Source organism: Eleutherodactylus coqui, chromosome 10 (genome assembly GCF_035609145.1).
Source record: "Eleutherodactylus coqui strain aEleCoq1 chromosome 10, aEleCoq1.hap1, whole genome shotgun sequence".
In the NCBI taxonomy this organism is placed as follows: Eukaryota; Metazoa; Chordata; class Amphibia; order Anura; family Eleutherodactylidae; genus Eleutherodactylus; species Eleutherodactylus coqui.
This window is the reverse complement of record NC_089846.1, coordinates 117,597,913-117,619,821: the sequence shown is the minus strand read 5'-3', so window position 1 is coordinate 117,619,821 and position 21,909 is coordinate 117,597,913. Positions and strand designations below refer to the sequence as shown.

Here is a 21,909-nt window from a genome sequence, read left to right as displayed (position 1 = left end):
CCTCATAATTCTTAACACACATAATGTCCCAATTATTTTCTAACATTCTTTAATATATTATTCAAGCCTCAAACCCACGGTACTATAACCATAACTTAAAAGATATGCATAGTCTAGCAGGTATTTGATTCTTTCCTTCGGATGGAGACTCGCATACAGTGGTTGGCATGGACCCAATTATCTTTTTGTTGCAATTTGACGGAAGTGACAGTCGCCAACTGAATCTGGTATGGTCCATTAAATCTCTGTTCTGAACCTTTTCCCAATATGTCCTTCTGAGGACAACCCGGTCACTTTAAAACACAACTTTAAGTCTGGATCTAGAAGCGAGGAAAACACATTTTATGAGTGAAGGTTAACTTTTATCATAAAACACTCACATGGGAAGTGAAATTCTCATGCCGGGAACGATGAAAAATGTGATTGTTATCCGTAAGAAAAGCAAAGTAATCTTGTAGATATATCTTTTAATGGCTAACAAAAATACATGGTGTTATGGCGAGCTTTCGAACCTACATCGGGTCCTTCCTCAGGCTAATGGAATAGATCCAAAAACACATGTACATATATACAGTCACATTTTTCTCCACTGGCTAACACGGTACTAAGCTTTTCTTGTTTTACCTAACTGGGTTTGGAGAAAGTATAGGCCTATAACAGAAACCCTACCAAACAAAACTTCATAGGGATTTAACTCAGTTTTATGTGGAAATGTACACATTTCTAAGGAAATGTGTACCTCTATTATTTTCCATGACTTCTGGTACACCATATATGTACATATTGTCACATCTGAATGGGACACGCTGGATACGTAACCTGAAAACACCATGCTACTGCACACAAAACAGTACAAAACAACAAAGAACACAAACTCTCCCTAATAAACTAAAAAAGGGAAGTGACCGGCCTACCCACAGATTACCCGTCCTGACAAGGACGAACCTGACCTCGTACCTCGGCCACTAGTTAACCCTATGAGAAATAGTGGAATAACACAGAAAACAAGAAGAAATAAATATAAACTGCTGTATTCACCTTTTTCGGAGTCACATGCAACAGAAAAACCAGCTACAAGCTTCTGGTTTCCTCCACAGCCAGTAGATGACTGAAAATAAACTGCACTCAAGTCAAGCCCCAGGCCTGGCTGAATAGCCCTGACAAAATACTCGCAGGTGAGATCAAGCATGACTCATCTTATACCACTCCTACCGGAGCCAGAAAACAGGAATACAAACACAATCTGCACAAGGCTATCTAGCAGGGATATATATATATATATATATATATATATATATATATATATATATATAATTACTTTGTCAGCCTCTTAGCTGTAGGTTTGGCATTGGCATTTTTATTTATTTTATTTTACAAGCCATGCCTCTAATGGAGAAGAAGTCTACGCAAATCAATGCATAGCTGTATGCAGTCATCTGCAGTCCCTGAAACGATTAGTCTAACTCGCAGCGAGGAAGACATGGGTACGTTGACCAGTTGGTCTGGATTGTAACAGGCGCATATTGTGCAGCCCAGTACAAACTGGGTCACAGCATTGGAGCCCTGGAGCAAATCAAACAGAAGACACTATACCAGATCGATGGGATAGCTCATGGCTCAGGTGTGACATCATGATGTAGAGCGTGCGTGGAAAGCACACAAGATGATTCTTCATTCTGATGGAAGTGTGCGATTCATTCTTCTTTTTTCTACCAGATCTCCTTGTTGCTCTCAGAGACTCCAATCTGGGTGAAACCAAGTTAGCAAGTTAGACTTGTACAAAGATAATGAAACACGGCTTCTGCATTCTAGATTGATTTACCCAATTATTCAAACAAAAAAATAAATTAAAATTTCCATTGCGCCCCAAAGGTGTGAAATTGAATTCGGTGCTTATCTGCTCATATGCAATTTAGTTCTGTGGGATCTAGTGATTTAAAATACAGAGTATTTTCAGGCTGCTCAATGGTTGCTGTTCCCATTTCCTCCTCCCTTTGAATTCACATAAAATTAATATAGCAGGATTCAATGTAGCTACTTTTATGGCCCGACCTGTAGGAAGGCATGAATTGTTAAGGGTTTTTTCCTCAACCACTTAAATACAGTTTGTCCATGTGATACTCATTCACAGAGTCCACTCCCAAAGTTCAGGGAAATCACCATCCCCTCAGACCTTTTAAGTAGTGGAATCCAAACAGTTTGAGCATCACATTAGGGCCCATTTTAATGAAGACAATGTCCTACACCCATTTAGGGGCCACTCAAAGGAAGGGGGCAGTTAAACTGTAGGTACAGGCAGTTGTTGTCATCCTGTAATTGTTACTGAAAGGAAGGATCAACATTACCCCAAGTCCTGCCATTAGCATTTTGTCCATATTAAGGCTTACAATGAACATACACCTGTCACCAGAACTCAGGGGGAGCACTGAAGTGTAAGAAGAAACAGTCTCTTTTTTTATTTTTTTATGATCAAGGTAGGTGGGACCGTAAGCTTTCCAATTTTTGTCTAACCAGTTATGTGTTCTGCCCAGGTATAAAGGAGACATTGGACAGAAGGGTTACCTGATAGAAAGTTGACACACAGTAAGGGTCTTGCATCAATACTGTTTAAGGGTGCATTCACACGACCGTATATCGGCTGAGTTTTCACGCCCAGCCGATATAAGGCATCTCTCTCTGCAGGGGGAGTAGGCTGGAAGAGGCGGGAGCAGTGCTCTGAGCTCCCGCCCCCTCTTTGCCTCCTCTCCACCCCCTCTGCACTATTTGCAATGAGAGGAGGCGGAACGGGGGTGGGGCTAAGTTCCAGGAATTAGCTCCGCCCCCGTCCTACCTCTCCTCATTGAAAATAGTGCAGGGGGGTGGAGAGGAGGCAGAGAGGGGGCGGGAGCTCAGAGCACTGCTCCCGCCTCTTCCAGCCTCCTCCGCCTGCAGAGAGAGACGCCGTATATCAGCTGGGCATGAAAACCCAGCCGATATATAGTTGTGTGAATGGACCCTTCATCTGTTACTTGCATTGTCAGACTGGGTGCGTGGGTGTCTGGGTATGAAACTGTCTCTTGTTTGTTTGCGAAGTGAGCCATCAGGTGTAGTCCGCTGTTCATCTTCACTGTATGTTTCAGGATAAAAAATAGTGTCTCACTTTTTGCCAATACATTTTCATCAGCAAATAAGGGAAATTATACCCTGTACTTCCTTTAAACTGGACTCACACTTTCAGATGACTTTTCACAATTAGCTGCCACGTGTACATGAGCAATAGCACTATGTGACTTTTATCCTGCAGTTTTAACCAGTTTTTCCTGCTGCAGGCTGTATTAGTAATTTTCAGTTCTCCCTGAGCTGGTGGGGGGAGACGGCTGGCTATGATATCCCCCATACACTGCACATGGTGAAAACAACAGATTTTGCTCCCTCTGCACTGTTCACAACGAAATAACATCAGCATGTAGGTCAATAGAAAAGCACTGAGCATTGTAAATTTGATTTCAGTATCTGTAAATCACTTACCAGTTAGCTACTGCAGCATGTCTGCGTGTCTCTGCTTCTCTTTCCCTCTTCCTTGTTCCCTGCACTGTTGATATTTACTCAATGTGATCAATACAAGACATGAGCTACACAACTGTTTCTGTGTTATGGGTTTAGTTAGATTGCATTTGTCTATAGTTATGACTTGGATAACAATCCGATCCGGTTTTATTAGTAGTGCAGAAATCCAGGCAATTACAAAGGATTCACTTACTTTTTCTTGCAACTGTAGGTAGTCAGAATGTCAGTTTAATCTAATCTTCATCGAAAGACCTTATATTTACTATTTATTATTTAACTTATACTACAAGCCTTGAACAACGCTCATGGCAGAACATCCATGTCTGATAAATTAAACCTCTGTTTACTTAATGAATAATGCAGCCAAGTCAATTAGTTATTGTTATTAAGGATGTTAAAAAGTGCCAATTACTGTTAAGGCTGACTTAATGGATACAAATCAAGCTGTGTTTATGTACAGAGTGATCTGGTCAGGGCATTGGCTTTAATTACATTTACACTTCCCTGTCCTGGCAAACACTCCACGTAATGAATGAGCGCTCCAAATAACAAACACCTAATTTGTCTATTACATGACACAGGTGAAAGGGATGCAGGGTAACGTTAACCTTGTCTACTAGTAAGTTAATGACTATTTATTGACTAGGCAATAACAATAAAATCTGTACGGGAAATTAAAACCCATTTTGCTTCCATCTGAACATTATTGAAATGCGATTGTCATGAGAAAAGTTCCTAAACCCCTTAAGGACCGGCCATTTTTTTGTTTTTGTTTTTATGTTTTCCTCCTCACTTCGAAAAAAACATACCTCTTGTACACAACGTCCATTCTGCAAAAACCCGTCACAAATATGTTTGCACTTGGGTGAATCTGTCCTTACTAGAGATGAGCGAGCATACTTGCTAAGGACAATTGCGCGATCAAGCATTGTCCTTAGCGAGTATCTCCCCGCTCGGGAGCAAAGGTTCGGGTGCCGGCGCGGGTGACAGGTGAGTTGTGGCAGTCAGCAGGGGGTAGCGGGGGGGAGAGAGGGAGAGAGAGATCTCCCCTCCGCTCCTCCCCGCTCTCCCCCTCCGCTCCCCGCCCGCCGCCGGCAGGCGGATCTTTGCTCCCGAGCGGGCAGGTACTCGGGCAATGCTCGATCGAGCAATTGCCCTTAGCGAGTATACTCGCTCATCTCTAGTCCTTACCGGTTGGACAAATCCAGTTTTTCAGCCAAAAGAAGTCTTAGAGGTGATCCAAGGTTAGTCTCCATAAATTGGCATATAAACTACTGTATTTACTTGAGTATAAGCTTAGTTTTTCAGCACATTTTTTGGAGCTCAAAAAGCCCCCCTCGGCTTATACACGAGTCAGGGAAAGGTTAAAAAAAAAAACCTTCATACTCCCCTCCCAGCTGGCATCTGTGTCTCCCCCGGTGGTGCGGCAGGCTGCTTGAATTCTCCCCGCTGTCATCCCCCGCCGCCAGCGCTGTGTAAGTAAAAGCTGTGATTGGATCGAGTGTCAGCCAATCACAGCCGGCACTCGATCATTCACAGCTAATCAAGCTGCTTTAGAATTTTCCCCACTGTCATCTCCCTGCTCACCTTTCAAATCCCCTGCCGTCAGCGCTGTGTAAGTAAGCACTGTGATTGGATCGAGCGCCGGCTGTGATTGGCTGGCGCTCAATCCAATCACAGCGCTTACTTACACAGCGCTGACAGAGCCGAGCAGAGAGGACAGCAGGGAGAATTCAAGCAGCTTGTCGCACAGACACAGACGCCGGCTGGAAGGTGAGTATGGAGGTTTTTTTTTACCCAGTATACACTCGAGTATAGCTCGGCTTATACTCGAGTCAATGAATTTTCCCAGTTTTTTGTGGTGAAACTTATTGTCTCGGCTTATATTCGGGTCGGCTAATACTCAAGTATATACGGTATTTGTTTTATCGACTGTAGTATGGATAATGCCATCTTTTGCACATTGCAGGAAGGGGTTTTCTTTATTAATATATGTAGTGGTTCTTTATAGTGAGAGTACAAAAGCCTTAGAATGCTGTTGGAAGACGTCTGTCGGGGTTCTCTTACTGTATATTGGCAGCCTCTCTGCTGTTGAAACCTATCCAACGTGTCACCTCATGCAGTACTGACTTTAGCCAGCATACAGTGCCATTGTATAACAGCAGAAAAAGAGTAAGCCCCCTAGGAAAACCAGGATACAAATTGGATTGGAAAGGGTTAAGGCTTTCCAATCCACTGCCTGATGTCTAAAGACATTCTGACTGAAGGCTGTACAGCTCCGGTGTCGCAAGACGTCCGGCAGGGTTTTCTTACTGTAGATTACTGGCCACTCTGTTGACGGGGGCCTCTTCAGCCTGTCACATACCACAGTACTGGCTCTAGCCAGCAGATGGCACCATTGTCTAATGGCAGAAAGAGAAAGCCCCCTAGGAAACCCTGAATCGAAAATTGGATTGCAAAGGGTTAATTAATATGAAGACAGGACGATGCTCAAACATAATGTTGAGCGAACCAAAACAGTAGAATTCTATTTTGGGTCAAACTTTGCTAAGAGTTCTGTTCGTTGAGAAACTGAACCTCAGATGGTTCATCTTAGGGCGCCTACCCACTGGCGATTTTTTTTCCTGCGATGCTAAATTGCGTTTTGCGTTTTTTCTGAAGAGCAATTAGCATAGAATGTGTTCTTGTCCATTTGGGTTTTTTTTTCGTTTTGTTGCAATTTTTCACATAGGAACTGTCAGTTGCATATGTCTCCTTATTTTTCTCTTAATGCACCCATGATTGTCAATGGAAATTAACGAAAAACGCCACGAAAAAGGCGCGAAAAACGCAGCAAAAAAGGCACGGAAAACGCGCGAAAAGGGCTGCGTTTTTCACGCACAAAAATCGGCAACGCCAGTGGGTAGGCGCCCTTAGTGGAAACCTTGAAAAATAGAAAAAGGAAAAGGAGGAGGAGGAAGAGGAGAAGGAGATACGTATTATTTTTCCTTCTTCCTTTTTTTTGTTTTTTCTACATTAACTTTGCCTTACAAACAGCTAAAAGTTCTCAGATCCACTCCTAAGTGACCTTAGATGCTTTACAGGACTTTTTTGGCTCTTAGACAATGTTATACACCATTGTAGGGGTATTGGTAAAGTTTTGGTTCAGCTTAAACTATTTTGGACGAAATTCGATGAACAGTCCGAACTGCAATTTCCAAACATTCAGTCATCACTACTCATAAGGGTGGATTCAGACGACCGTATATGGGCTCGGTTTTCACGCCAAGCCGATATACGGTATCCTCATCTGCAGAGGGGGGCGGATGGAAGAGCCAGGAGCAGGAACTGAGCTCCCACCCCTTCTCTGCCTCCTCTCCACCTCCTCTCCGCTCCTCTGCATTATTTGCAATGAAAGGAGGCGGGACAGGGCGGGGCTAAGTTCCAAGAATTAGCCCCGCCCCTCCCCATTGCAAAGAGTGTAGAGGGGCGGAGAGGAGGCAGAGGGGGGAGGGAGCTCAGAGCACTGCACCTGGCTCTTCCAGGCTCCCCCCCTGCAGAGAGAGATGACGTATATCGGCTGGGCGTGAATACCCAGCCGATATACGGTCGTCTGAATCCAGCCTAAGATCCACGGAATTTATCTGCCTTTAAAGGTTTAGAAACACATATTTTTCATTCTACTTGGTAATTTGCCACAAATACGAAGGAGCGGTTAATTTTCTTTCTATGGGCTGGGTGGCTAATCTGAGAAAAACTGAAATAGATGTTTTAAGCAATGTACGGTAACTAATTATATATATTCTTGCTCACTCCAAATATGTACACTATGTAATCTGCAATCAGAGAACTAATAATGAAAAATATTAGAGGCCACAACTGCTGTTGTTAAATATCTTCGTCATTAGTACCAAGTATATGTGTCCTTTTGCGTTTACACTGATAAGTTGTGGGTGTAAGGCATATCCATGTATATTATTATTCCATGCACAATTAACAATGAGTCACCGCACATATGTAACACTACTGCCCTTTGTATGAATTATCAAAATAATTTCATAACTTCATCCTCTTCTGTAATGATGACTAATGATGATATCTGGAGGAATTACTATTGTGAGTACAATGGAGAGCCACACATGAATGAAATGTCAGGGAGTCAACCACTGGAGCCGAGTCAGCCACTTTGGGCCAGTGTGTAGATGCCTTGGTAATGATTAACACTTACTTTATTAGAGAGATGTAAAGGGTGACCCTACAGGATTGAAATGTTGCCATGGCAATAAACTATAAAAGCGTCAAGATCTGCACCAAATTTTTATACAGTAGAACCAGGCATGATCTCTGGTGTAGGAGTGATTGACTTCTAGCACATAAAAATAATTTTATCTGCACCACTAGAGGGCAGGAGGAGAGCAGGCACTGTGATAGTAAGCATAGGTCCTGCTGGGCACGCTGTTAGGAGCGGTACTATAGTATACTGAGGATCTGCTGCAGGGGGAGAGTAAAGGGCAGTAGGATCCCTGGATGTGACAAGGGCTATTTTGAAAGCACAAAAAGTGCTGGCCGGAGGACCCAGAGATTGCTTGCTGCAAAGAGGGAGAAAATAGCAGCTAATTGTGGCAAGGACCAAGGAGAACAGCATGGTAGAGTTGCACTCCTGGCTTAGTACAAACCCAAGTCGGTTGTAGTGGTGATTCTTGTATAACAAAACTGTAAGTGGGGCTGGCCTCAACACAAACATCTGGTGTGCACACTGCTAGGGATGTGACTACCCAAGAAGCAGACCTGGTATATAACGAGGAAGCACGCTAAGACTTGGGCTATTTAGTAAAACTGCCATTGCTCGTGGTTACAGACTAGACAGTGTTACGGATATGCAAGCCTATATAATAGACTGGAGTTTAAACGCTATGTTTCCAATATACTGTATTGATATTAGCAGAGCGTTATACCTTTAAAGAACTGTGTTACATGATGTGTCTTCCTATTCTACAGGACTGTTCTTTGTACAGCATTATGGGGCGGATTTGTTACAGATTTTCCGTTCCAACCCTCCGCGGCATCTATAGTAGCAGCAACGTGTATGAGATTTTAAAAATCTTGTCCACACGCTTTGGAAAAAATCCACACAAAACTCGTGCGGAAATTGACACGCGGTGTGAAATTTAAATCCACAGCAATTATAGCACCGGATACGCTGTGGAATCCTCCCCCTCACCTCTTTTTTCAAACTCCTGCACTCTGGCACAGAGTTTGAACTGCCGGCAGAGGGGAAAAATTTCCCTCGTTCACGTGCAACTACTCTCTGTAAGGCTGCATTCAGACGACCGTATATCGGCTGGGTTTTCACGCTGGCCGATATATGGCGTCTCTCTCTGCAGGGGGAGGAGGCTGGAAGAGCTGGGAGCAGTATTTTGAGCTCCCGCCCTCTCTCTGCCTCTTCTCCACCGCCCTGCACTATTTTCAATGAGGAGGGGTGGAATGGGGCGGAGCTAATTCCTGGATCTTAGCCCCGCCCCTGTTCCGCCTCCTCTCATTGTAAATAGTGCAGAGGGGTGGAGAGGAGGCAGAGGGGGGGCGGGAGCTCAGAGCACTGCTCCCGGCTCTTCCAGCCTCCTCCCCCTGCAGAGAGAGACGACGTATATCGGCCAGCGTGAATACCCAGCCGATATGCGGTCGTCTAAATGCGCCCTAATGGCGAGCGTATCTGCACCTACAGCAGTGGGAGTAAGCCCTGACACCAAAAAGGAAGGTAAATAGATTGATTCCATCTGGAGCCGACGAGGATATACCGCACACAAGGCAGATTAATCTGCCACTAAAAACCAGTTCTGTTGATACGAGTTGGGTTTCTCTGCCAGCAAGTGGATACATTTCTGCAACAAGCTTGCTGTGTGTAACTATACTAGAGATGAGCGAACACCAAAATGTTCGGGTGTTCGTTATTCGGAACGAACTTCCCGTGATGCTCGAGGGTTCGTTTCGAACAACGAACCCCATTGAAGTCAATGGGCGACCAGAACATTTTTGTATTTCGCCGATGCTCGCTAAGGTTTTCATGTGTGAAAATCTGGGCAATTCAGGAAAGTGATGGGAATGACACAGTGACGGATAGGGCAGGCGAGGGGCTACATGTTGGGCTGCATCTCAAGTTCCCAGGTCCCACTATTAAGCCACAATACCGGCAAGAGTGGGCCCCCCCCCCTCCCAACAACTTTTACTTCTGAAAAGCCCTCATTAGCATGGCATACCTTTGCTAAGCACCACACTACCTCCAACAAAGCACAATCACTGCCTGCATGACACTCCACTGACACTTCTCCTGGGTTACATGCTGCCCAACCGCCCCCCCTCCCCCCCCCACAGCGCACACCAAAGTGTCCCTGGGCAGCCTTCAGCTGCCCTCATGCCACACCACGCTCATGTCTATTTAGAATTGCGTCTGCCATGACGAGGGACCGCAGGCACACACTGCAGAGGTTGGCACGGCTAGGCAGCGACCCTCTTTAAAAGTGGCGGAGCGATAGCCCACAATGCTGTACAGAAGCAATGAGAAATAGAATCCTGTGCCACCGCCATCAGGAGCTGCACACGTGGGCATAGCAATGGGGAACCTATGTGCCACACACTATTCATTCTGTCAAGGTGTCTGCATGCCCCAGTCAGACCGGGCTTTTTAATTCATAGACACAGGCAGGTACAACTCCCTATTGTGAAGTCCCTGTCGACCCACAGCATGGGTGGCTCCCTGGAACCCACCGGCGGTACACAGAAATATCCCATTGCATTGCCCAACACAGCTGAGGTAGTAATGTCGTGCTTAATGCAGGTGGGCTTCGGCCCACACTGCATGCCCCAGTCTGACTGGGGTTCTTTATAAGTGTACAGATGTAGTAAAAACTCCGTGTGCACCTACAGCATGGGTGGGTGCCAGGAAGCCACCGGCGGTACATAGAAATATCCCATTGCATTGCCCAACACAGCTGAGGTAGTAATGTTGTGCTTAACCCTTTCCAATCCAATTTGTATATGGTTTTCCTAGGGGGCTTACTCTTTTTCTGCTGTTATACAACGGCGCTATATGCTGGCTAAAGCCAGTACTGCATGAGCTGACACGTAGGATAGGCTCCGACAGCAGAGAGGCTGGCAATATACAGTAAGAGAACCCCGACGGACGTCTACCAACAACGGAGCTGTACAGCCTTAAATCATAATGTCTTCACAGGTCACACAGTGGACTGGAAAGGGTTAATGCAGGTGGGTTTCGGCCCACACTGCATGCCCCAGTCAGACTGGGGTTCTTTACAAGTGGACACATGTAGGTTAAACTCCCTGTGGACCCACTGCCTGGGTGGGTGCCAGGAAGCCACCGGTGGTACATAGAAATATCCCATTGCATTGCCCAACACAGCTGAGGTAGTAATGTCGTGCGTAATACAGGTAGGCTTCGGCCCACACTGCATGCCCCAGTCAGACGGGTTCTTTAGAAGTGTACAGATGTATTAAAAACTCAGTGTGCACCTCGAACCCCTTTCCTCTTCGGGAATCAGAGTGGGCAGGTTCTCCTTATACCGTGGATCGAGCAGTGTGTACACCCAGTAATCCGTAGTGGCCAGAATGCGTGCAACGCGAGGGTCACGAGAAAGGCATCCTAACATGAAGTCAGCCATGTGTGCCAGGGTACCTGTACGCAACACATGGCTGTCTTCACTAGGAAGATCACTTTCAGGATCCTCCTCCTCCTCCTCCTCCTCCTCAGGCCATACACGCTGAAAGGATGACAGGCAATCAGCCGGTGTACCGTCAGCAGCGGCCCAAGCTGTCTCTTCCCCCTCCTCCTCATCCTCCTCATGCTCCTCCTCCTCCTCCTGTACGCGCTGAGAAATAGACAGGAGGGTGCCCTGACTATCCAGCGGCATACTGTCTTCCCCCGCCCCCGTTTCCGAGCGCAAAGCAGCTGCCTTTATGGTTTGCAGGGAATTTCTCAAGATGCATAGCAGAGGAATGGTGACGCTAATGATTGTAGCATCGCCGCTCATCACCTGGGTAGACTCCTCAAAATTACCAAGGACATGGCAGATGTCTGCCAACCAGGCCCACTCTTCTGAAAGGAATTGAGGAGGCTGACTCCCACTGCGCCGCCCATGTTGGAGTTGGTATTCGACTATAGCTCTACGCTGTTCATAGAGCCTGGCCAACATGTGGAGCGTAGAGTTCCACCGTGTGGGCACGTCGCACAGCATTCGGTGCACTGGCAGCTTAAAGTGATGTTGCAGGGTGCGCAGGGTGGCAGCGTCCGTGTGGGACTTGCGGAAATGTGCGCAGAGCCGGCGCGCCTTTACGAGCAGGTCTGACAAGCGTGGGTAGCTTTTCAGAAAGCGCTGAACCACCAAATTAAAGACGTGGGCCAGGCATGGCACGTGCGTGAGGCTGCCGAGCTGCAGAGCCGCCACCAGGTTACGGCCGTTGTCACACACGACCATGCCCGGTTGGAGGCTCAGCGGCGCAAGCCAGCGGTCGGTCTGCTGTGTCAGACCCTGCAGCAGTTCGTGGGCCGTGTGCCTCTTATCGCCTAAGCTGAGTAGTTTCAGCACGGCCTGCTGACGCTTGCCCACCGCTGTGCTGCCACACCGCGCGACACCGACTGCTGGCGACATGCTGCTGCTAACACATCTTGATTGCGAGACAGAGGAGGAGGAGGAGGAGGAGGGTGCTTTAGTGGAGGAAGCATACAGCTCCGCAGATACCACCACCGAGCTGGGGCCCGCAATTCTGGGGGTGGGTAGGACGTGAGCGGTCCCGGGCTCTGACTCTGTCCCAGCCTCCACTAAATTCACCCAATGTGCCGTCAGGGAGATGTAGTGGCCCTGCCCGCCTGTGCTTGTCCACGTGTCCGTAGTTAAGTGGACCGTGGCAGTAACCGCGTTGGTGAGGGCGCGCACAATGTTGCGGGAGACGTGGTCGTGCAGGGCTGGGACGGCACATCGGGAAAAGTAGTGGCGACTGGGAACTGAGTAGCGCGGGGCCGCCGCCTCCATGATACTTTTGAAGGACTCAGTTTCCACAACCCTATACGGCAGCATCTCAAGGCTGATGAATTTTGCTATGCGGACGGTTAACGTTTGAGCGTGCGGGTGCGTGGCGGCGTACTTGCGCTTGCGCTCGAACACTTGCGCAAGCGACGGCTGAACGGTGCGCTGAACTACACTGCTGGATGGGGCCGAGGACAGCGGAGATGAGGGTGTGGGTGCAGGCCATGAGGCGGTAGTGCCTGTGTCCTGAGAGGGGGGTTGCATCTCAGTGGCAGGTTGGGGCACAGGGGGAGAGGCAGGGGTGCAAACCGGAGGCGGTGAACGGCCTTCGTCCCACCTTGTGGGGTGCTTGGCCATCATATGTCTGCGCATGGTGGTGGTGGTGAGGCTGTTGGTGTTGGCTCCCCGGCTGAGCTTTGCGCAACAAAGGTTGCACACCACTGTTCGTCGGTCGTCAGGCGTCTCTGTGAAAAACTGCCAGACCTTAGAGCACCTCGGCCTCTGCAGGGTGGCATGGCGCGAGGGGGCGCTTTGGGAAACACTTGGTGGATTATTCGGTCTGGCCCTGCCTCTACCCCTGGCCCTGGCCACCGCACTGCCTCTTGCAACCTGCCCTGCTGATGCCCTTGACTCCCCCTCTGAAGACCTGTCCTCCTGAGTAAGCGTTGCACACCAGGTGGGGTCAGTCACCTCATCGTCCTGCTGCTCTTCCTCCGAATCCTCTGTGCGCTGCTCCCTTGGACTTACTGCCCTTACTACTACCTCACTGCAAGACAACTGTGTCTGATCGTCATCGTCCTCCTCACCCACAGAAAGTTGTTGAGACAGTTGGCGGAAGTCCCCAGCCTCTTCCCTCGGACCCCGGGAACTTTCGAATGGTTGGGCATCAGTGACGATAAACTCCTCTGGTGGGAGAGGAACCGCTGCTGCCCAATCTAAGCAGGGGCCCGAGAACAGTTCCTGGGAGTGTTCCCGCTCCTGAGCAGGTGTCATTGTAGTGGAGTGAGGAGGCTGGGAGGAAGGAGGAGCAGCAGACAGAGGATTCGGATTTGCAGCAGTGGACGGCGCAGAACTGCGTGTTGACGATAGGTTGCTCGAAGCACTTTCTGCCATCCAGGACAGGACCTGCTCACACTGCTCATTTTCTAATAACCGTCTCCCGCGTGGACCCATTAATTGGGCGATGAATGTGGGGACGCCAGAAACGTGCCTCTCTCCTAATCGCGCAGCAGTCGGCTGCGACACACCGGGATCAGGAGCTCGGCCTGTGCCCACACCCTGACTTGGCCCTCCGCGTCCACGTCCTCTAGGCCTACCCCTACCCCTCAGCATGCTGTATTACCAGTGATTTGATTTCACAGGCAGGAAATAAATTGGCGCAAGACTGCAGGCCAAATATAATTTTTTCCCTTTTTGGAAAACGAAAGGCCCCACTGCCTCTAGTGAATGAATAATCTAAGTTTAATAACTGTGCTGTGTCCCTGCTAATGTGTCACAGAACGTGAGGGTAGCAGAGTTATTATAACTCTGGCAGAGCAGGTATTTTTTTTCCCAATTAAGGAAAGCAAATGGCGAAGCCAGCAGTAAAGCGTAGCTGGGTGCATATGATTTAGCAATGTTTTTCACGCAGCTCACACGTGTCCACCGCCCGTAAGGACGGACAGAGGCTGGACAAATAGATTTGTTTCCACTTGTTTTTCCACCAAAAGGCAGCACTGCGTATATTCAATGAACATGAGAAGTTTAATAACTGTGCTGTGTCCCTGCTAATGTGTCACAGAACGTGAGGGTAGCAGAGTTATTATAACTCTGGCAGAGCAGGTATTTTTTTTCCCAATTAAGGAAAGCAAATGGCGAAGCCAGCAGTAAAGCGTAGCTGGGTGCGTATGATTTAGCAATGTTTTTCACGCAGCTCACACGTGTCCACCGCCCGTAAGGACGGACAGAGGCTGGACAAATAGATTTGTTTCCACTTGTTTTTCCACCAAAAGGCAGCACTGCGTATATTCAATGAACATGAGAAGTTTAATAACTGTGCTGTGTCCCTGCTAATGTGTCACAGAACGTGAGGGTAGCAGAGTTATTATAACTCTGGCAGAGCAGGTATTTTTTTTCCCAATTAAAGGAGATGTCCCGCGCCGAAACGGGTTTTTTTTTTTTTAAACCCCCCCCCCGTTCGGCGCGAGACAACCCCGATGCAGGGGTTAAAAAAACCACCCGCACAGCGCTTACCTGAATCCCGGCGGTCCGGCGTCTTCATACTCACCTGCTGAAGATGGCCGCCGGGATCCTCTGTCTTCATGGACCGCAGGGCTTCTGTGCGGTCCATTGCCGATTCCAGCCTCCTGATTGGCTGGAATCGGCACGTGACGGGGCGGAGCTACACGGAGCTACATGGAGCCCCATAGAGAAGAGGAGAAGACCCGGACTGCGCAAGCGCGGCTAATTTGGCCATCGGAGGGCGAAAATTAGTCAGCACCATGGAGACGAGGACGCCAGCAACGGAGCAGGTAAGTATAAAACTTTTTATAACTTCTGTATGGCTCATAATTAATGCACAATGTACATTACAAAGTGCATTAATATGGCCATACAGAAGTGTATAGACCCACTTGCTGCCTCGGGACATCTCCTTTAAGGAAAGCAAATGGCGAAGCCAGCAGTAAAGCGTAGCTGGGTGCGTATGATTTAGCAATGTTTGTCACGCAGCTCACACGTGTCCACCGCCCGTAAGGACGGACAGAGGCTGGACAAATAGATTTGTTTTCACTTGTTTTTCCACCAAAAGGCCGCACTGCGTATATTCTATGAATAATAACTGTGTTGTGGCCCTGCCTATACAATTCTTTCCCTGCAGTATCAATGGAGGGTGGAATGCTCTGCAGAGGCGATTTTGAGAAGCCCAAAAAAAATGCAGCACAGCTAACAGCAGCCTGGACAGTACTGCACACGGATAAATATGGCCCTAGAAAGGACCGTTGAGGTTCTTGAAGGCTACACTCACTCCTAACACTCTCCCTGCCTATGCAGCACTTCTGTCCCTAATGCCAGGTGCAACGCTCTGCAGAGCCGATTTTGAGAAGAAAAAAAATTGCCACTGCTAACAGCAGCCAACACACAGCTATCAGTGGCCCTAATAAGGACCTTTGGGGGTCTTGAAGCCTACACTAACTACCAATTCTTTCCCTACAGCAGCTCCGGTACAAACAGCACTGTCCCTCATCTAACTCACACCGCATCTGAGGCGAGCCGCGGGAGGGGCCGACTTTTATATTAGGCGAACACCTGATCTCGCCAGCCACTCACAGCAGGGGGGTGGTATAGGGCTTAAACGTTGCAGGGGGAAGTTGTAATGCCTTCCCTGTCTTTCAATTGGCCAGAAAAGCGCGCTAACGTCTCAGGGAAGGAAGTGAAAGTAACCAGAACACCGCATGGTGTTCGTTACGAATAACGAACATCCCGAACACCCTAATATTCGCACGAATATCAAGCTCGGACGAACGCGTTCGCTCATCTCTAAACTATACCCTATGGCTGCTTTCATGCATGTCATTTTGATACACTTTTTGAAGCCAATGACAGAAGTAGATTGTAAAGGGAAGGGAAGTAGCTAGCAAAGACTCTGCCTTTTTTTTTTTATTGCACTCTAAAAACGAAGAGAATAAACACATTCTGTGCTTTTGCGCTAAATTTTCACGGCATGTTCTATTTTTATGCGCATTTGGGCACCCAAAGCACCATAGGAGTTTATTGGGGTGCGCATTGAACTGCACGATTTTGCAGTGTTAATCGATAACACCGGGGACTAATTAGGCTGCAAAAGCGGTTCAATCACTGCGCAGGTGTGTACCACGGCGATAGGGACAGGCCCGGTAGTGCAGTAAAATGTGCTGATACGCGCCTGATAGTGCGCCCTTCATAGCACTATTATGTCAAGCTATCATGAGAGTATGATACCTACTAGAGATGAGCGAACGTGCTCTTTTAGAGGAATTACTTGATCGAGCATCGCTTTTTTCGAGTAACTGCCTACTCAGGTGAAAAGATTAGGGGGGCGGCGTGGCGGAGCAGGGGGTAGCAGTGGGGAATCTCTCTCTCACCCCACTCCCCTCTGCAACCCCCCGCTCACCCTCGGTGCCCCGGAATCTTTTCGCCCGATTAGGCAGTTAGTAATTGCCCTGAACGAGTACGTTCGCTAATCTCTAACACCTACACTTGTCTGCAGGAGCTTTATATCTGGCCTCACACGAGTGCACATGCAAAAATGCATGGGGTAGTGTGACTTTTTGCGCCGTGAATATTGCACTATTGTCCGCGTTTTTGTGTATTTTACTGTAGTTTTTGTGCTGCCGAGGACTGTTCATATTGGTGCAGGTGTGTGATTTAAAAGACTGTACAGTCTAATTAGTCTTATCGATTTCCCCGCAAAATTGCACAATTCATTGCGCAATTGCGTGTCACAGTTTTGTGGTTTTTTTGCATGTGTGAAGTGCGCACACAAAAGCAAAGGTGAGGAGGAACCCATTAAAAAAATGGCCTTGATTCTCTGCGCAGTATGTGCACAAACCCGCTCGTGTGAGGCCACCCTTAGTTTTGCCTCCAAAACCTGTATCAAAGATTACATCATAACGGCAAGTGTGAAAGTATCCTCATAAAGCCCCCAAGAAGTGTCCTGTGGAAAGGCTATTAGGGCGCACCTTATGTATGCTCTGGCAACTGTTTGCCATCTTTTTTAAAAGGGGTTGTCTTGTTGTAGAACATTGATAGCTTATCCTTAAGTTAGGCCATCTACACTAAATCAGTGGGGTCTGCAGCCTGGCATCCCTGCCGATCCGCTATTTACCAGGCCAATGTACTTGTTTACTGAGCTGATTTCTGCAGTAAGCAGACAGCTCCGTTCCCACTGCATTGGCTAAGCTTGATATTGCAAGCAAAGTTCCCAGTGAAGTGAATGGGAAATTTCCTTGTAATACCAAGCCTGGCCACTGCACCGGGAACGGAGCTGTCTGCTTACTGCAGAAATCAGCTCAGTGAACAAAGCATACCAGCCTGGCAAACAGTTGATCAGTGGGGGAATCTAGTAGCAGACTGCCGCTGAATTCCCATAGATGCCCTAACCTGAGGATAGGCTATCAATAGTCTACAACTAGACAACCCCTTTTAATGAATAGGGAAAATTGCATAGAAATACATAAACAGTCTAATGTATTATAATTATAAATCAAAAGAAAAAGTCATGTAGTGGGAGAAAATAGGTCAAAAAAGTTTGACAGCTTCAATATAAAAAAAAGCCACAATTGCAAAACAATATCGATGTGTGTGTCCATACTTTAGTCACAACTACTAAACTTTTGGATTTTTTTTGTCTGGTAGCAGAATCCCCCAATCCTCAGCACGGACCTCAGACTCTCCTTCCAATTGCCCCTTTAATAGTAATGGAACCTCAGTGAGCCTCCTTGGTCATAATAGTGCCCCTAAGTGCCTGTTTAGTATTACTAGTGCCGCCATAGTTGTAATTGTGTCCCCTAGTGCCTCTTTAGTAATAATAGAACCTCTAGTGCCTCCTTAGTATTAATAATGCCCCGATAGTTATAATTATGTCTCCTAGTGCCTCTTTAGTATTAATAGCGCCCCCCATAGGTATAATAGTGCCCCTAATGGCTCTTTGTAATAATAGCTCCCCCATCGTTATAATGGTGTCCCCCATATCTTTAATAGTGCCCACAGTGCCACTTTAATGCGAATTGTGCCCCAAAATAATTACATATACAAAAAAAACAAAACTATGATTACAGTCTTCTTCTGGCCCGACACAAGTGGTGCAATGATGTCATCCTATTGTGCTGCGGGTTGCTTTCCGCGGGAAGTCAGGATACAGGTAGCACATGAAAGGAAGTGGGACATCCCAAAATATTCACTGGGAGCCGACCAGGGGGTGCAGGTATTAGGCCTTGTTCATACGGGTGACAAAGTCGCGTGATTTTGTAGCATTGCTACAAATCGCATGTATGAGAAGCCCATGCTTTCCTATAGTTTCCTTCACACATGCGATATTGTGTAGCTTGTGACAATCAGACACAAAAACCTCGCGGGTCCCGCTATATGCATGTAACTCATGAGGTTTTGTAGCCCATGTTTCCCTATGGAGCCTTCCTCTCTGTTGCATCGCACGAAAACACGATTTTCATGCAGTGTGATGCAACTTTGACAGTAGGAAATCCTACTGTCAAAGCTAAAATTTAAGCCCTGGCTGCGGGAAAAAAAAACCCAATTGCAGCCATTCATCGAGTGCTGGCTGTGATTGGCTAAGCGTCAGCCAATCATAGCCAGCGCTTCCAGGAGGAGGGGATTTTTGAATCCCTGGCCAGAAGAAAAGAAGATGATCACTGCCAGGGACCCGGGGAGAAGATGCGGAAGCTGAAGCTGGAGGTTTGACAGGAGGAACGCCCCTCTCACACCCCTAGCTCCCAATTGGCTCAAGAAACAAAGGTCCTGGAAGGAGGTAAACTGCATGGGGAAGCGCCATAGTAAGTCTGTGAGGAGAGATCGGTGTCTGTTAGCCGCCACTCAGCTTCAGCGCTGTTACAGCAGCTAAGCGGCTATTCCCCGGCCTCCCAGCTGTCCTCCTCCTTCTGCTGTCTGCGGGCCACTGGCTATAACGGTCACTCCCCCACCAATGTTGGCTGCCTGCTCTCCTAATGCAGTGTGCGGGGGGCGCATGTCAGAAAGTCTCGCTCCCCTACTGTACTGCTGCTGTGACTGGACGGGCCGGCGCTGTGTCCTCGCTGATGCCGACCGGGGGGAAGGAAAGGGAGGGTGGAGGGTGGGAGCGTCTTCAGTGGTGCCGGCGGCAAAGGCGGTTCACGGGCCTGTGGCCTCCCTCATGCGCACCCTGCTCTGTGCTGTAACACAGAGCGGGGCGCATTATTCTGGTCGGCCGGCGGAGAGAGGGATTCCACCTGCGGCAATGCGTGTATCCAGCGGGGGCCGGGAGGGAATGGAGTTGAAACCCTCCCTGGATTGCAGCGGGGTGCCTACTTCTGGCTGGCCGTCGGGAAGGGGGTTTCACCAGGGCCAATGCGCGCCTCGGGAAGGAACGGAGGTGAAGGCCTCCCTGGATTGCAGCTGCAGCATGAGTTTACTGGGCTGCCATTACCTGCAGCCCATCCAGCACAGGCGGCATCACCCCCCCTGTCAATCTTGACTCCACTAGTTCTTCCTGGCGGCATCAATATAGAATAATACCGGGGGTGCACGCCTTCTTGCCCTCCAGCCCAGCCTGCCTCAGCTTTCTGTGCACCCAGAGCTTTAATATGATGGATTATCATAGGGGCGATTGGGATGGCCATGGAGCCCGCGAGAGCCTGAGATGCGGGGCGGCCACTCCTATCGTAATCCGCCTTTGCTGTTGCAGATTTCATTCATTGCAATCCAGACTTTGATGCAAATTTTCTGCACAATGTCTGCACATCCCCATCGGCGACATCTTTCACACGGGTGTAAGCGCATGGACGCATATATTTGCACAATAGGTGTGTATTTGCGCTCGTAAAGGCATTATTTAGGGCTCCTGCAGACGATCGTATATGTAGATATACTTGCAATAGCGTGACGTAAAAGTGCTATGAAGGGAGCGCTATCGCACATGTATGCACACATTCTACGGTACTTTTCTACGCTGTCTGGCCCATTCACATCCTCGCCGTCATTGAACAGGCTGATTAGCCCCCGATGTTATTAATTAAGGGCTGTTTTCACGTTCGCCCAATATATGCTACGATCTAAGGAGTGAAAACTCGTAAACAGGCGCACAAATCTAACGTTTGTGCGCCAGTTCAGACGGCATGGGCCTCCGCGCATATACGACAAGACCACCATGCTATGGCCTCTTCCCCTTCCCTCCCCCTCACTGGCTAACTTCCTCTCTCCTCCCCTCTGGCTGTTTGCAATGGGAGTGGGCAAGACCTGGGAGGGGCAGAGCTAAGCCCCCGCCCCTTGTCCGCAGCCAGCAATGGGAAAAGGCGGGATGGGGTGATGCTTAGCTCCGCCCCTTTCCATTGCAATCAGCCAGTGGGGAGGGAGTTAAGCAGTCACGCTGCTAAACTCCCTCCCACTTCCCTTCTCCGGCTGCTGTCATTGGCTTCCATAGGACTATCTTTTGGGCCCGACATAAAAGCGCCCGGCGCTATATTGGCCCAGGCGGGCGCTTTTACGTCGCGGGAATACGGCCATGTGATCTGATGCATCAGATCATAGCGTATATCGTCCGACCGTGAAAACGGCGGGCCGATATACGTTTGTGTGAAAGAGCCTTCATACTGTGAAATTGCGCAATTCAGTACACAATTCTATGTGGACAGGTGCCTTGAGCGTGCAGTCGTGCACAAAAATAGAGCATGTCGCATATACTTTCAAAATTGCGCGCAAAATCGCCTGCAAAAATACACGCAACTATGCTGCCATTTATAGAAATCAGCAATTAGGTTAATCCGTCCAATAAGTGCTATTAAATCGAGGATGCTGCGTATTTTTTGCGCAAACAAAATCAATGGGTTCCATTGGCGCGCAAATTTTGAGTACGCAAATACGTTCATGTGACACGGCCTGTCCCAGCGGAGCGGCTTATTCTCTGCCAACACTTACTTTCTGCATGTGGCATATACACACATTTGCATACGTTGATAGATCCGCGTTTTCCTCCTCTGAAGTCGCCTGGATGGAAGAATACGTACACGCATGACGGACACGAAGCCAACTTCTGCTGTAATAACGAGAGTCTGTCATTGAAGGTCGTTTGTGTGCGCAGATAATTACTCTGAGAACTGGAATTACAGGATATACAGTTAAACTCATTTATTGTAAGGGTTGGGCGTTGTGGGTGTGGCCTTCATATTACTGCGCAAGAGTCAAACCTGAAAAACCCAAAGGTCACGTAAGGTAAACTTGGTTCAGCCATATCACCTCTAGAACATTAGTAATTAAGGGGAACGCAATCCTGTAATTTGCCGTCACTCGCAAAAATCCTATTTTTAGGGTTTTTTTAATATACATAATTCCGATTATTTTCTACCCAACGAGGCGCTTCAGGATTGTGTTACAAACTTCGCTTGGAACGTCGTAGATGACAATTCTCTCCGCAGGATTTCGGATGTTGTACCCGCATATATGTCTTAAATTTAAAGGCATTTACCAAAAAGGAACTAACCTGCTTTTCGTTGTTTTTGTGTTACATTCAGTTAAATAAGGGCGGCTTCACACGGGCGTATTGGCGTGCGCAAAAATTAAGTGCGCAATATGCAGAGAATAGAGGCCATTAATACTGATTTCAATGAGTTCATTTTCACTTCTT

General features: G+C 48.0%; 1 long non-coding RNA gene across 1 annotated transcript; it reads right to left on the bottom strand.

Annotated features, from left to right (window-relative positions):
- Positions 1-1,385: 1,385 nt before the first annotated feature.
- LOC136580881 (uncharacterized) lies at positions 1,386-21,310 on the bottom strand. Its single transcript, XR_010787024.1, has 3 exons — positions 21,204-21,310; positions 3,508-3,571; positions 1,386-1,745 (listed from the first exon to the last, which is right to left on the bottom strand). It is a non-coding gene; the product is annotated as an uncharacterized lncRNA (long non-coding RNA).
- Between the last annotated feature and the right edge of the window lie 599 nt (positions 21,311-21,909).